General features: G+C 38.1%; 1 long non-coding RNA gene across 1 annotated transcript; it reads left to right on the forward strand.

Moving 5' to 3' along the window:
* Positions 1-1,209: 1,209 nt before the first annotated feature.
* LOC307165291 lies at positions 1,210-4,272 on the forward strand. The gene is made up of 3 exons (XR_013822453.1): positions 1,210-1,359; positions 3,146-3,240; positions 3,791-4,272. It is a non-coding gene; the product is annotated as an uncharacterized lncRNA (long non-coding RNA).
* The last annotated feature ends 12,163 nt before the right edge of the window (positions 4,273-16,435 follow it).

Here is a 16,435-nt window from a genome sequence, read left to right on the forward strand (position 1 = left end):
AAAATATTTGAGTTCATCCATATATGATACCATATATCTGCATATATTACAGTATAGTATTGGTTTCTCGCATATATGGACAACATTAATTATAAATATGTGACATACATATTTGTTTTCAACATATTTAATAAATGTATGTAAACATACACTGTAACCCTTTACTGTAAATTTACAACGAATTTCTTACAGAATTGTAGGCTACTGTATTTCCATAATACAGTATTAAGCTGTATCTTTTACAGAACAGCTGTAAATATACAGCACATTTATGTTTTCGTCCTGATAAATTCGTTACCATCATACTGACTGAAAAGGCATTGCATTGTGGGATTGATTTCTTTCGCGCTCAATTCAGTTCAAATGTGACGCGTCATGCGAGCAGACAGTTAGGCAGCTACAACAGGCAAACTCGTTTTGTCAGCGGGATTCAACTGAACAAATAATCATTCCTGTTATCAAGATAAACAATGTCTGCGAATCTGTGAGCAATTTTAAAGCTTTTTTGAGGTTCGGTTCGGTTCGGTTCGTGTTTCAAACATTAGTTGCCTGTGACGCAGCAGAAAATGGACGACGTTAACGGTAGCAGCTACCTGAAGACGGATGGAAGAATTTGTCATTGAATAATCTAACCTGCGCGTGACGATAAGTGGGATTTAGAGTTTGAGAAGATGGAGAATTGTTCAACTGAGTGATACGGTAAGCCAATATATAAGTTTTTTTTTTTTTTTTTTTGCGTTCGCATTTCTACATTGTTTTCACGTATTTGGTTTGATTTTGCGAACGCGGTTTACTACCGTGGCCGCGCAAGCAATTCACTGACTCCACCTGTTTACCAAGTAACGTTAACTTCGACATTTCATATAATAGACAACCTTTACCATGCTATTTGCATGACGTGCATTTGATATTTCTTTCGTTTTAGGCATTTGTAATCTGATGGCCATTGTTAATGTAAGTGCTTTTAAGTAGTGTTACAGTTATAGTCTATGTTGTAAAAAAAAAAAAAATGCTGTCAAATTCTGTCAGTTCTGTGATCGTGCTTTTGAATCGTTGTCAGAATTTTGCTAGCACATGAAAATCCATGTTCCTAATGCTGTTTTCAAATGTAGTAGGCCTGTTCCTGATTGCCATCCCATGGTCCTACAACTACTCCCTAATTCAAAGAAGTTAGACGGTGTTATCCTTCAAGCAGATAAGTAGAGATTATTCAGCAAATCTCATTAATTTGTAATATGTTTTATGTTTTGGGTTCTGTTGATCAAGGTTGTGCTGTCCTTTTTAAAAATTGTTTCAGAAATTTGCATCGCTGATGTCCAGCAATCTACATTTGCCAGAAAGTCCACGACTTATTTCCTGGTATGTAAACATTAAAGGGGTAGATTAAACCTAAAATGAAAAGCCATCATTTACTCACCCTACTGCAAAATATGTTTTTCTTAATTAGTGTTTTTATTTTGTTTCCAGTCCAGATATCTACAATTCTTACATGAAGAAGCATTTATTAGACACGTAAAATTTGTCTTGTTTTCTGAAAGAATAAGTCAAAATTAAGTGAGTTTATGCTTAAAACAAACAAAATTATATGCCAGTGCATTTTAGCATTCTAACCAATTTTAATTTTTAGTTGAAAAATTTAATTCATAGAACTATGAATAGACAACTACATCGAACCACAGTGGAACCCACAGTAGTTATTTTAATTATTAATATTATTTATTTATTCTTTTTTTTTATTTTCTTTTTTATTCCATTACAGGTCAATCTCTAAGCAACCAGTGCTGGATATTAAGTTTGGAAGGTCAAGGTGTGTGTGAAGGATCACAGCCTCTTCATCACTGGCCTGGCAGCGCTGTTTGCCTCCTCCTATAACTTCAGCTTGCAGTACCAGGAAGAGGCAGCACCTTGAGTTTGGTCAGAGGTTAGTCATTGGCATATTTGCCATTCATACATATATATATATATATATATATTAGACTGAATTGTGTCACTAACCTTGACTTGACAGTATTTATTATGTTGACTACTGGTATGAACAATATGGCCCTGGTTTCCATACAGGGCTTAGCTTAAGCCAGGTCTAGGCCTTAATAAAATTAGGGTATTTAAGCAGCTTTTATAATAATGTATCATTAAAAAAAAAAAAAAAACATTACTGGTGTGCATCTTGAGATAAAACAGTGGCAGTCATATATTTTAAGATATATCGGTGCAAGTTGTTTTCAGTTGAAGGATTAGTGAAAATTCTGTCATTAATTACTCGCCCTCATGTCGTTCCAAACCTGTAAGACCTTCGTTCATCTTCAGAACACAAATTAAGATATTTTTGATGAAATCTGAGAGGTTTCTGAACCACCCATAGACAGCAACGTCTTTGCAACTTTTAAGGCCCAGAAAGCTAGTAAAAACATTATTTAAATAATCCATGTAACTAGTGCAACCTTAAAGGAGAACTCCGGTCAATTTTAACATTGAGCTAATTTTTTTGTAAATTTGGAGTGCTGTCAATACAGAGAACAATGACAAAAATCGGTGTTGCCTACACCGTGTTATCCTCTTTTTAAAATTTGCACCCTGTTGACTTCAATTTTTAAACCTGCTTTTAGCCTCTTAACATCCTTGATGTGTCATACAAGTGCCCAGCCATGTGAGTGATTCCTTCAGAGTGAACACGGGTGAATCTGACTGCAGTAGATGTGAAAGATATCTTGTTGAAACATCTACAAATGTCCGTATATAGGTGAAAATGCCCCTTGAAATCAATTTAAGGTGGCAAATATATTACCCCTTAATAAAAAATGTTAATTTCTGTCACTGCTGTAAACTGACCACTGCATAGAATATGAATATCTTTGTCAGTCAGCTGTCAACAGGCCTAAACAAGCCATGGCACCAAGCACAGAAACACAATCCGTAAAATGTTATCTAATTATTATCAAGAAAACTTTGAAAATATCGATCGAGACATATTTTGTCAATATTGCTCACCCCTAATGCATGGTATTAATTTTGATTTCTTCGGGTCTTAAAAAGCCTTAAATTTGACTTTAAAAAATGTGCAGAAACCCTGCTTCATAATATTTAGGTTGAACCACTGTAGCTATATATTTACCAATGTTTTTACCACTTTTCTGGGCTTTGACAGTTGCAATGATATTGATATCAATGGAAGGACAAAACTATCAGATTTCATCAAAAATATCTTCATTTGTGTCCCGAAGATGAACAAAAGTCTTGAGGGTGAGTAATAATGACAGAATTAAAATTTTTGGGTGCAAACATGCATTTTAGTCTGGTAAATCATGTTGTCATATATGCAATAAACATTGCAAGGCTTGCAATTAAGTTAAATTATTTCTGTCACAAAGGTTTGGGCTGGATTCTGGCAGTGTGTGCTCTATATAAACGGAGAGTCTAAAGACTGCCTTTCCACTGATACTCTGATGGCACCGGATGAGGGCATGATATTGTTAATGAGCTGGGTGATGAGTAGACAAAAGTTGTAGAATAAAACTTTAAATCTGGCAACCCCACTTCCAAAAATTTAGTTAGTTGACAGTGTGCATGTAAACAGACACATTGAGTTGATGTATTTTACCAGGGCAGAAAAAATATCAGTTATTGATCACAACATCCAACATTGCATTTTTTTTTTCACAACATCCAACATTGCATTTATTTTATTTTTTTCATGTTGTTCAGTTTTAGACCGCTTTTGTGCTGTCTCTCTTTGTCAAAATATATACACTCAGTTAATAATATTTAATTGTTGTTTTTTTCTGCCTTTTAGACGCTTTCTTGACATCAATCCTGAACGTGGATCAAAAACAAAGAAAGGACAAGTAACTTCAAAGAAAACTGGCCAAGTTGTGCAAAACAAGAACACCACTGTAAGCCTACAGGTGTCCTCACTTCTGCGAAACCTTGCAGACTTTGAATGGGATTTCGTTTGCACTTTTATGGACTTCAAAAAAGAAACAGCATTTCACTGTCGTTATAAAGCTTGGAAGAGCCAGGACATTTTTTAATAGAACTCTGATTGTATTCGTCTGAAAGAATAATGTCATATACACCTAGGATGACTTGAGGGTGAGTAAATCATGTGCTAATTTAAATTTTTGGGTGAACTATTCCTTTAATTAAGTGCTAACTGTTACCTGTTTAAGTGTTAAAATTGCATTTTATGTTTAAAAAGTAATTCAGCCAACATGTTCACAGAAGGCAATTTAACTAAATAAATGTTTTAAAACCCAGAAAATGTTTTCTTTTTCCTAGTGTGACTACTCTTATGAAACCTTAAAGTATAATATTTTAATTATGTAATAATAAAAGCAGTATTCCCTGTAAAAATACAATTTATTGCTGTCGACAAGTTTAATGTAAAATGTGGTATATACTGTATTTGGTAATTACAGTGGAGTACTGTAAATGCTGTTTACTGTAGTAGTGTTGTAAAAATACAGTATGTGGATAGCAACCCAGCTGCCAGTATTTAACTGTAAATTTACAGTGAAAAGTTTTACAGTGTACATGCATGTGATACTGATGCATTTTTAAAGCTGTGGCATATGGTTATGGTACTTTGTGGATGTATTTGTCAAAAATGACAAAGAAAACACTGCATTATTGTATTAAAATACTATATTTGGTATTCACACAATAGACAATCTCCAACTATAGGCATTTAATTTCAAGGCATTCAGATATAAGGTTTGTATCCCTAATACATGTGAAAGTATGTACTATAGAAATAAGTACATATATGCATGTATAAATATATGCGTCATATATGCGTGTATAAATATATGCGTCATATATGCGTGTATACATATATGCGTCATATATGCGTGTATACATATATGCGCCATATATGCGTGTATACATATATGCGCCATATATGCGTGTATACATATATGCGCCATATATGCGTGTATACATATATGCGCCATATATGCGTGTATACATATATGCGCCATATATGCGTGTATACATATATGCGTCTTACATATATTTCACATTTATGTGCATATACGGGAAAATATATGGCACTTACATGAAAACGGCCATTTTTGATATATTTTGAAATATATGTTTCATATATGTATATGTGTTTTACATATATGAATTTTGCATATATTCTCATATATGCAGCAGACATACATGGGCACTAACATTATATATGTAATTTACATATATTGACATATATTACATTTCTGTAGGAACGAGCAGAACAGAGTGAACGTTTTTCAGTTAATTCCTACTTCCATAGGAATTCATTTGAAACGCTCGCTCAACCAATATAAATGTCAGTGCGGACGAACATATTTTACTTTCGTTTTTAAGTTAGCGATTAAAAAGCCCCCAGCGGTGTCACACGTCAGTTAAAGGTACAATATGCAATAATTTTGCATTAAAATATCCCATAATCTCAAGGCCAGTGTTATATATTTTGTTAAGTTGATTACTTACAATATCCCAAATGTTTCCAACTATTTTTAAATCGTGAGAAAATTGCGATTTTAACCAAGGAAATGGGGCGTTAGAGCAGGGGGGACCTGGGAGTCGCCAGTCAATTGCGTCACATCCGCGTTACCCTCTGTTTCCGCTCGTACTGCGTGGAGTCCTAGACAAATGCGGAAGTTGTAATTGTAGCGTCTATCAAGCAACAAACGTTAGCTTGTTTCGTGCAGTCGTTATGGAACACAATTATTCTTTACCGATTGCAGCTGGTTCTGTCGACAAAGCATGCTTAAATTTATATTTTCCAAATGTAGCATTCTGTAATAGTTATGTAAGGGAAGTATTATTGCTTTAGATTTGTGTTTAGTTCATTGACATTGTTTATCACGTCTGGTGTTTATGGCCATGTAAATAAATATAGCATGTGTTATACATAAAGATTAATCAGTATTTTGGCAAATGATGTGGGTATGTTCGAATGTACTTTTACAACAATGGTTTAGAACACGTAAAACTGCGCCGCTTTATCACAACAATGAATTCGACATACACAGTAACATCTATGATAACCAGTGTAGTATTAAACCTTACTTTTCTTGCGGTTAATTAATTTTAATGAAATAAAAGTGTGATGAGGTTTAAGAGTCAGGAAGGAAGAAGACAGGGGTCAGCGTGACTGGTACTTTATTAAAATAAAGCAAAACAAACTAAAGTCATGCACAACGCGCATTCACCGTGGCAACCGCGACGGCACAAAACAGTTCAAAAATGAGAGCTCGGATCCACCGGTTTTCTTTCTCTGCGTCCAATTTTCTCTTCAGTCTCTCTCTCGTTCCAGCGCGGCTTATAAGCAGTCTCTCCAAGCGGATCACAGCAATAAGACACAGGTGTTCGTCATTTGCACTTGACCTACTTGCGTCCCACGCTCTTCTCTTCTCTCTCCCATTACAGACCGCGCTGAACCATGCCCCCCTCGCCACAAAAAGCATGTCATTATAAAAATAGAACTTAGCCTCATCCATGAACATGATTTTTCGATTCCCATCTGACTGATTTACATCCACGGTGGAGTTTAAAACGACAGTTCCCATCATTCCCGCTCCTTCACATCGTCATCAAGCTACGCCGTTGTTGTTGTTTGGAATGTAGCGCCCTCTCGTGGCAAAAAATTCTTGCATATTGTAGCTTTAACCAGTGGTAAAATATTCTCACCGTCACATACCTAGTATATTTTTATATAGATATAATAGGCCTACCTGATTTTGAACACAAGAGGGCAGTATAGCACTATGTTTGACTTTATTTATGTATTGTTTAGACCAGGTGTCACCAACCCTGCTCCTGGAGGGCTACTGTCCTGCAGACTTTAGGTCCAACCCTGTTCCAACACACCTGCCTGTAATTATCAAGCAACCCTGAACAGCTTGATTAGCTGGTCCAGGTGTGTTTGATTGGGGTTGGAGCTGAAATCTGCAGGACTGTAGCCCTCCAGGAGCAGGGTTGGTGACACCTGGTTTAGACTAAACAACTTCAAAGCATTTTGAAAGTGACACACTTCCTGCTGCCAGTTGGTGACGCTATAACTTTTAGTTTTTCCTTTTTGGACATTACTTTAATCCCTCGCCATAGCAAAACCGTTTGAGATATTTATTATCCGTTCACAATTTAGCATATTTAATGTATTTTCATCACGTTGAAAAAGTTTGGTGGGAATAAAATAAATAGTTTAAGAGGAGTGGCTAAAAATTCATAGGCTGATTTTGCAAAAAAATCCACATTCAGAACAAAATATCTGACTTCCTTTTGCTCTGAGCTAATGAACGTAAATTAGAAAGTTGTCCGGCTTGATGAGAACAATATAAAAACAATTTTTTTTTACTGTATTTAAAACTAACCCCCCCACTTTTGTCAAAAGCATGTTGAAAGTGACACACTTCCTGCTGCCAGTTGGTGGCGCTATAACTTTGAATCACAACAGTCACATCCATCTGATCGGCCTCTTACCACGAACACACTGCTGAAGTTTCATCAAGATCAGTTAATGTATGCAGAAGTTATAACACACTTCGTGTCTCTCTTTTCTCGCCATAAATTTGTTTCCTCACCACGGCCAAACCGTTCAAGATATCAAAAATCCGTCCGCAATTTAGCATCCTCAATGTCTTTACTTCATGCTGACTGAGTTTGGAGGTGATTGAATGAATTCTCTAGGAGGAGTACATCACATTCCACAGCAAGCGTTTTCCAAACAACCCATAATAGCTGACTTCCTGTTGGGCTGGCGTGAAACTTGACAAAGGGAAAGTTGTTCGGCCCGACGAGATCTATATGTGTACCGAGTTTCATATTAATTCATGCAAGCGTGTTTGATATATGGACCAAGTTTTCAGACCCTGTTCAAGAGGGCGCTGTTGAGCCCCCCTGCCACGCCCGTTTCTGAAACTTTTCACATGTCTACTGGCTAATAAGTGTTATGTGTCTGTCGAGTTTCATCCAATTTCAAGCATGTTAAGAGTCTCAAACGCATCCGAAAAGAATATTAAAACTTGATGCGTTGCCACGGCAACAGTATCTAAGATATCAATAATCCTTTCACAGGTCTACATCTGCCCTGTGTTTACATTATACACATAAAGTTTGAAGCAAATCGGGTAAAATTAAGAGGGTGACTTCAAAGCATTTTGAAAGTGACACACTTCCTGCTGCCAGTTGGTGGCGCTATAACTTTGACTCACAATAGTCACATCCATGTGATCGGCCTCTTACAACGAACACACTGCTGAAGTTTCATCAAGATCAGTTAATGTATGCAGAAGTTATAACACACTTCCTGTGTCCCATTATTCGCCATAAATTCGTTTCCTCGCCACGGCCAAACCGTTCGAGATATCAAAAATCCGTTCGCAAGAATTCATCCTCAATGTCTTGACTTTATTCTCTCCGAGTTTGGTGGCGATCGGATGAAATCCCTAGGAGGAGTATTTCACATTCCATTGTATGCGTTTTCCAAACAACGTATAATAACCGACTTCCTGTTGGGCTTTTGTAAAACTTAGAGCACGAAAGTTGTTCGGCCCGATGAGATCTATATGTGTACTGAGTTTCATATTATTACATGCAAGCGTGTTTGATTTATGGACCAAGTTTTCGGACCCCATTCCAGGGGGCGCTGTCGAGCCCCCCTGCCACGCCCCAGTACCAGCTTCAGCCCGGCCCTGATGGCCGCAGGTTCTGACGTGTGTGCAAAATTTCAAGAGTTTTTGAGCATGTTAAGGGCCCCAAAAGTTGCAAAAAGGCAAAAAAAAAAATAATGAAGAAAAATAAAAATAAAAAAAAATAAAATAATCCTTACGGAAACAATAGGGCCTTCGCCCTTTCAGGGCTTGGGCCCTAATAATAATAAATATATATATATATATATATAAATATAGCTGCGAGCAGCGATTACGGGCCCAAGCCGGTGGCACCGCAACCCCGGTGCCTTTAGTTACCTAAAGGCACCGGGGTGGCGGTGCCGCCGGCTTTGGCCCTTCATCGCTGCTCGCAGCTATATTTATATATATATATATATATATATATATACATACATACATACATACATATACACACAAATATATATATATATATATATATATATATATAGAAGACAGAAAATATTACTTGTCTTACTTTATTCTGATTTTATGATACACTCAAAATATTCCACAACATTGATTAACGTTGATTAACCCGTTGATTAACCGGTGGTAAAATATTCTCACCGTCACATACCTAGTATATTTTTATATAGATACAATAGGCCTACCTGATTTTGAACACAAGAGGGCAGTATAGCCCTATGTATGACTTGACTTTTATGGGACTAAAGAGTACAATTGCTATTTTTAAACGTATAAGTAATTCTTAAATTGAAAAAAAAAAAAGAATAAAATGGGTTTAGTTTTGATATTTGTATACTTTTATATAGAAATAAATGGTGTATAATTATATTTTTAGAAGATGAGGCTTATAGCGTTTCCTTTTTGTACATTAATTTAATCCCTCACTATATCAAAACCGTTTGAAATATTTAATATCCGTTCACAATTTAGCATCTTTAATGTATTTTCATCGTGTTGAAAAAGTTTGGTGTGAAAAAAATAAACCAGTTAGGAGGAGTAGCTAAAAACTCAGAGTCTGAAATATCCCAAAAATCCACATTCAGACCTAAATATCTGACTTCCTGTTGGTCGGAGCTAATTACTTTAAATTAGAAAGTTGTCCGGCTCGATGAGACCGATGTACGTACTGATTTTTGTTACTATATATACAACTAACCCCCCCACTTTTGTCAAAGGCATTTTGAAAGTGACACACTTCCTGCTGCCAGTTGGTGGCGCTATAACTTTGACTCACAATAGTTACATCCATCTGATCGGCCTCTTACCAAGAACACACTGGTGAAGTTTCATCAAGATCAGTTAATGTATGCAGAAGTTATACCGCTTCGTGTTTCTCTTTTCTCGCCATAAATTCGTTTCCTCGCCACGGCCAAACCGTTCGAGAAATCAAAAATCCTTCCGCAATTTACCATCCTCAATGACTTGACTTCATGCACACCGAGTTTGGTGGGGATTGGATGAATTCTCTAGGAGGAGTACTTCGCATTCCACAGCAAGCGTTTTCCAAACAACCCATAATAGCCGACTTCCTGTTGGGCTGGCGTAAAACTTGACCGGGGAAAAGTTGTTCGGCCCGATGAGATCTATATGTGTACCGAGTTTCATATTAATTCATGCAAGCGTGTTTGATCTATGGACCAAGTTTTCAGACCCAGTTCAAGGGGGCGCTGTTGAGCCCCCCTGCCACGCCCAGGTACCAGCTTCAGCCCGGCCCTGATGCCAGGGGGTTCTGACTTGTGTGCAAAGTTTCAACAGTTTTTGAGCACGTTAAGGACCCCAAAAGCCCCTGAAACCTTGATTAACAATATAAAAGCAATAGTCAAATCCCCCCCTCCCCTCACACACATAGAGACACAGAGAGAGGGAGAGAAAATTCTCCAGAAAATCCACATTCAAACAAAAATATCTCTCTTCCTCTTGGTCTCAGCTAGTTACTGTAAATTAGAAAGTTGTCCGTCTTGATGAGAACAATACACATACCAAGTTTTGTTGCTGTTGATAAAACTAACCCCCCCACTTTTGACTAAAGGTGGCGCTACTGAGCCATTCCACCACGCCCGTTTCTGAAACTTTGCACATGTCTACTGGCTAATAAATGTGATGTGTCTGTCGAGATTCATCCAATTTCAAGCATGCTAAGAGTCTCAAAAGCATCAAAAAAGAATATTAAAGTTTGATGCGTTGCCATGGCAACAGTATCTAAGATATCAAAACTCCTTTCACAGGTCTACATCTGCCGTGTGTCTACATTATACACATAAAGTTTGAAGCAAATCGGGCAAAAATAAGAGAGTGATTTCAAAGCATTTTGAAAGTGACACACTTCCTGCTGCCAGTTGGTGGCGCTATAACTTTGACTCACAATAGTCACATCCTTGTGTTCGGCCTATTACAACGAACACACTGCTGAAGTTTCATCAAGATCAGATAATGTATGCTGAAGTTATAACACACTTCCTGTGTCCCTTATTCGCCATAAATTCGTTTCCTTGCTACGGCCAAACCGTTCGAGATATCAAAAATCCGTCCGCAATTTAGCATCCTCAATGTCTTGACTTCATGCTGACCGAGTTTGGAGGCGATTGGATGAATTCTCTAGGAGGAGTACATTAAATTCCACAGCATGCGTTTCAAAACAACCCATAATAGCCGACTTCCTGTTGGGCTGGCGTAAAAAGTAAAAGTACGAAAGTTGTTCAGCCCGATGAGATCTATATGTGTATCGAGTTTCATATTATTACATGCAAGCGTGTCTGATTTATGGACCAAGTTTTCGGACCCCGTTCAAGGGGGCGCTGTCGAGCCCCCCTGCCACGCCCGGGTACCAGCTTCAGCCCGGCCCTGATGGCCGCGGGTTCTGACCCATGTGCAAAGTTTCAAGAGTTTTCGAGCACGTTAAGGGTCTCAAAAGTGCCCGAAAGGTTGACAGAAAAATAATAATAATAATAATAATAATAATAAATATAGCTGCGAGCAGCGATTACGGGCCCAAGCCGGTGGCACCGCAACCCCGGTGCCTTTGGGTGGCGGTACCGCCGGCTTTGGCCCTTCATCGCTGCTCGCAGCTATATTTATATATATATATATATATATATATATATATATATATATATATATATATATATATATAAAAGACAGAAAATATTACTTGACTTACCTTATTCTGATTTTATGATACACTCAAAATATTCCACAACAAATCCTTTAAATTTAATGTAAAAATAAAAATGAAAGTAAGCAGTGTTGGGTTCACGTAACCCTCTCATTAGAATCAAAATGTTTCAACATTTGCGATGTATTTGGATGCTAAACTATTCTTTATTATAGGCTTTGTTCTTCACTCGTGTTCCAATATCGACGGAAAAAATCATCCTCTTCACACGCGCAAAAATGTGCTTGAAACATCACAGTGGAGCGGTGCTTACTGTGAATGTACGAATTGTACTACTGACTATTTAGAGCAGTGTAATTTTTATATGTTAGGTTAACTATTTTATTATTATATTTTATTAAGGCTATAATGAACAGGCTGCGATGTCAGGATTGCAATGCTGGAATGTGTGTGTGTGTGTGTGTGTGTTCATGTTTTTCTGTCCCGGTGGGGACTTCAACCTGAATGCACACAGACTCATGGGGACTCGTGTCACAGTGGGGACCTAAATAGAGGTCCCCATGGGTAAACAAGCTTATAAATCATACAGAATGAGTTTTTTGGGAAATGTAAAAATGCAGAAAGTTTTCTGTGATGGGTAGGTTTAGGGGTAGGGTTAGTGTGAGGAGATAGAATATACAGTTTGTAAAGTATAAAAACCATTAAGTCTATGGAGAGTCCCCACAAAGATAGTAAACCGTGTGTGTGTGTGTGTGTGTGTGTGTGTGTGTGCGTGTGTGTGTGTGGCGTGGGCGCGATGGAACAGTGGACACATAAAAACATACTCCGTCATTATACAGGACGACATTCAAACTGCAAAGTGTTAACTTATATTTGTGTACAGTCGCAATAAAACACAACATTGTGCTTTTGTAAAATAATTTCAAGCAATCCACCCCCGAAAGGCGCTAATTTTAAAATTAAACTAAAATGCTCATGGCTGCACGGGCTTTCATAACGGTGCGCATCCACGGCGAGGAACGAGCAGAACAGAGTGAACGTTTTTCAGTTAATTCCTACTTCCATAGGAATTAATTTGAAACGCTCGCTCAACCACTATCAATGTCAGTGCGGACGAACATATTTTACTTTCGTTTTTATGTTGCCGATTCAAAAGCCCCCAGCGGTGTCACACGTCGATTAACCGGTGGTAAAATATTTTCACCGTCACTAGTATTTTTATGTAGATACAATAGGCCTACCTGATTTTGAACACAAGAGGGCAGTATAGCCCTATGTATGACTTGACTTTTATGGGACTAAATAGTACAATTACTATTTTTAAACTTATAAATATTTATTAGATTGAAAAAAAAGAATAAAATGGGTTTAGTTGTGATATTTTTATACTTTTATATAGAAATAAATGGTGTTTAATTACATTTTTAGAAGATGAGGCTTTTAGTTTCCTTTTTGTACATTACTTTAGTCCCTCACTATAGAAAAACCGTTTGAGATGTTTAATATCCGTTCACAATTTAGCATCTTTAATGTGTTTTCATCATGTTGAAAAAGTTTGGTGTGAATAAAATAAACCAGTTAGGAAGAGTAGCTAAATACTCAGAGTCTGAAATATCCAAAAAATCCACATTCAAACCAAAATATCTGACTTCCTTTTGCTCTGAGCTAATAACTGTAAATTAGAAAGTTGTCCAGCTCGGTGAGACCAACATATATTGTGATTTTTTTTAACTGTTGGTAAAACTAACCCCCCCACTTTTGTCAAAAACATTTTGAAAGTGACACACTTCCTGCTGCCAGTTGGTGGCGCTATAACTTTGACTCACAATAGTTACATCCATCTGATCGGCCTCTTACCACGAACACACTGCTGAAGTTTCATCAAGATCAGTTAATGTATGCAGAAGTTATTCCACTTCGTGTTTCTCTTTTCTCGCCATAAATTAGTTTCCTCGCCACGGCCAAACCGTTCGAGATATCAAAAATCCGTCCACAATTTAGCATCCTCAATGTCTTGACTTCATGCACACCGAGTTTGGTGGGGATGGGATGAATTCTCTAGGAGGAGTACTTCACATTCCACAGCAAGCGTTTCCCAAACATCCCATAATAGCCGACTTCCTGTTGGGCTGGCGTGAAACTTGACAAAGGGAAAGTTGTTCGGCCTGATGAGATCTATATGTGTACCGAGTTTCATATTAATTCATGCAAGCGTGTTTGATCTATGGACCAAGTTTTTGGACCCCTTTCAAGGGGGCGCTGTTGAGCCCCCCTGCCACGCCCGGGTACCAGCTTCAGCCCGTCCCTGATGGCAGGGGGTTCTGACTTGTGTGCAAAGTTTCAAGAGTTTTTGAGCATGTTAAGGACCCCAAAAGCCCCTGAAACCTTGATTAACAATATAAAAGCAATAGTCAAATCCCCCCTCCCCTCACACACACAGAGACACAGAGAGAGGGAGAGAAAATTCTTCAGAAAATCCACATTCAAACCAAAATATCTCTCTTCCTGTTGGTCGGAGATAGATCATGTAAATTAGAAAGTTGTCCGTCTTGATGAGAACAATACACATACCAAGTTTTGTTGCTGTTGATAAAACTAACCCCCCCACTTATGACTAAAGGTGGCGCTACTGAGCCCCTCACCACGCCCGTTTCTGAAACTTTGCACATGTCTACGGGCTAATAAATGTGATGTGTCTGTCGAGTTTCATGCAATTTCAAGTATGTTAAGAGTCTCAAAAGCATAAAAAAAGAATATTAAAGTTTGATGCGTTGCCACGGCAACAGTATCTAAGATATCAATAATCCTTTCACAGGTTTACATCTGCCGTGTGTCTACATTGTACACATAAAGTTTGAAGCAAATCTGGTAAAAATAAGACAGTGATTTCAAAGCATTTTAATAGTGATGTACTTCCTGCTGCCTGTTGGTGGCGCTATAACTTTGACTCACAATAGTCACATCTGTGCGATCGGCCTCTTACAACGAACACACTGCTGAAGTTTCATCAAGATCAGTTAATGTATGCAGAAGTTATAACACACTTCCTGTTTCTTTTTTTCGCCATAAATTCGTTTCCTCGCCATGGCCAAACCGTTCGAGATATCAAAAATCCGTCCGCAATTTAGCATCCTCAATGTCTTGACTTCATGCACACCGAGTTTGGAGGCGAATCGATGAATTCCCTAGGAGGAGTACATTAAATTCCACAGCATGCGTTTCCAAACAACGCTAAATAGCCGACTTCCTGTTGGGCTGGCGTAAAACTTAGAGCACGAAAGTTGTTCGGCCCGATGAGGTCTATATGTGTACCGGGTTTCATATTATTACATGCAAGCGTGTCTGATTTATGGACAAGTGTTCGGATCCCGTTCCAGGGGGCGCTGTCGAGGCCCCCTGCCACGCCCGGGTACCAGCTTCAGCCCGGCCCTGATGGCCGCGGGTTCTGACCTGTGTGCAAAATTTCAAGAGTTTTCGAGCATGTTAAGGGCCCCAAAAGTGCCCGAAAGGTTGACAAAATAATAATAATAATAATAATAATAATAATAATAATAATCCTACCGAAAACAATAGGGCCTTCGCCCTTTCAGGGCTTGGGCCCTAATAATAATAAATAATCCTACCGAAAACAATAGGGCCTTCGCCCTTTCAGGGCTTGGGCCCTAATAATCCTACCGGAAACAATAGGGCCTTCGCCCTTTCAGGGCTTGGGCCCTAAATATAGCTGCGAGCAGCGATTACGGGCCCAAGCCGGTGGCACCGCAACTCCGGTGCCTTTACCTAAAGGCACCAGGGTGGCGGTACCGCCGGCTTTGGCCCTTCATCGCTGCTCGCAGCTATATTTATATATATATATATATATATATATATACAGTATATATATATATATATATATACACACATATATAAATATATAAAAGACAGAAAATATTACTTGACTTACCTTATTCTGATTTTACGATACACTCAAAATATTCCACACCAAATCCTTTAAATTTAATGTAAAAATAAAAATGAAAGTAAGCAGTGTTGGGTTCACGTAACCCTCTCATTAGAATCAAAATGTTTCAACATTTGCCATGTATTTGGATGCTAAACTATTCTTTATTATAGGCTTTGTTCTTCACTCGTGTTCCAATATTGATGGAAAAAATCATCCTCTTCACATGCGCAAAAATGTGCTTGGAAACATCACAGTGGAGCGGTGCTTACTGTGAATGTACGAATTGTACTACTGACTATTTAGAGCAGTGTAATTTTTATATGTTAGATTGACTATTTTATTATTATATTTTATTAAGGCTATAATGATCAGGCTGCGATGTCAAGATTGCAATGCTGGAATGTGTGTGTGTGTGTGTGTGTGTGTGTATATGTGTGTTCATGTTTTTCTATCCCGGTGGGGACTTCAACCTGAATGCACACAGACTCATGGGGACTCGTGTCACAGTGGGGACCTAAATAGAGGTCCCCATGGGTAAACAAGCTTATAAATCATACAGAATGAGTTTTTTGGGAAATGTAAAAATGCAGAAAGTTTTCTGTGATGGGTAGGTTTAGGGGTAGGGTTAGTGTGAGGAGATAGAATATACAGTTTGTAAAGTATAAAAACCATTAAGTCTATGGAGAGTCCCCACAAAGATAGTAAACCGTGTGTGTGTGTGTGTGTGTGTGTGTGTGTGTGTGCGTGTGTGTGTGTGGC

Source organism: Squalius cephalus (genome assembly GCF_949319135.1).
Source record: "Squalius cephalus genome assembly, chromosome: 10".
Lineage (NCBI taxonomy): Eukaryota > Metazoa > Chordata > Actinopteri > Cypriniformes > Leuciscidae > Squalius > Squalius cephalus.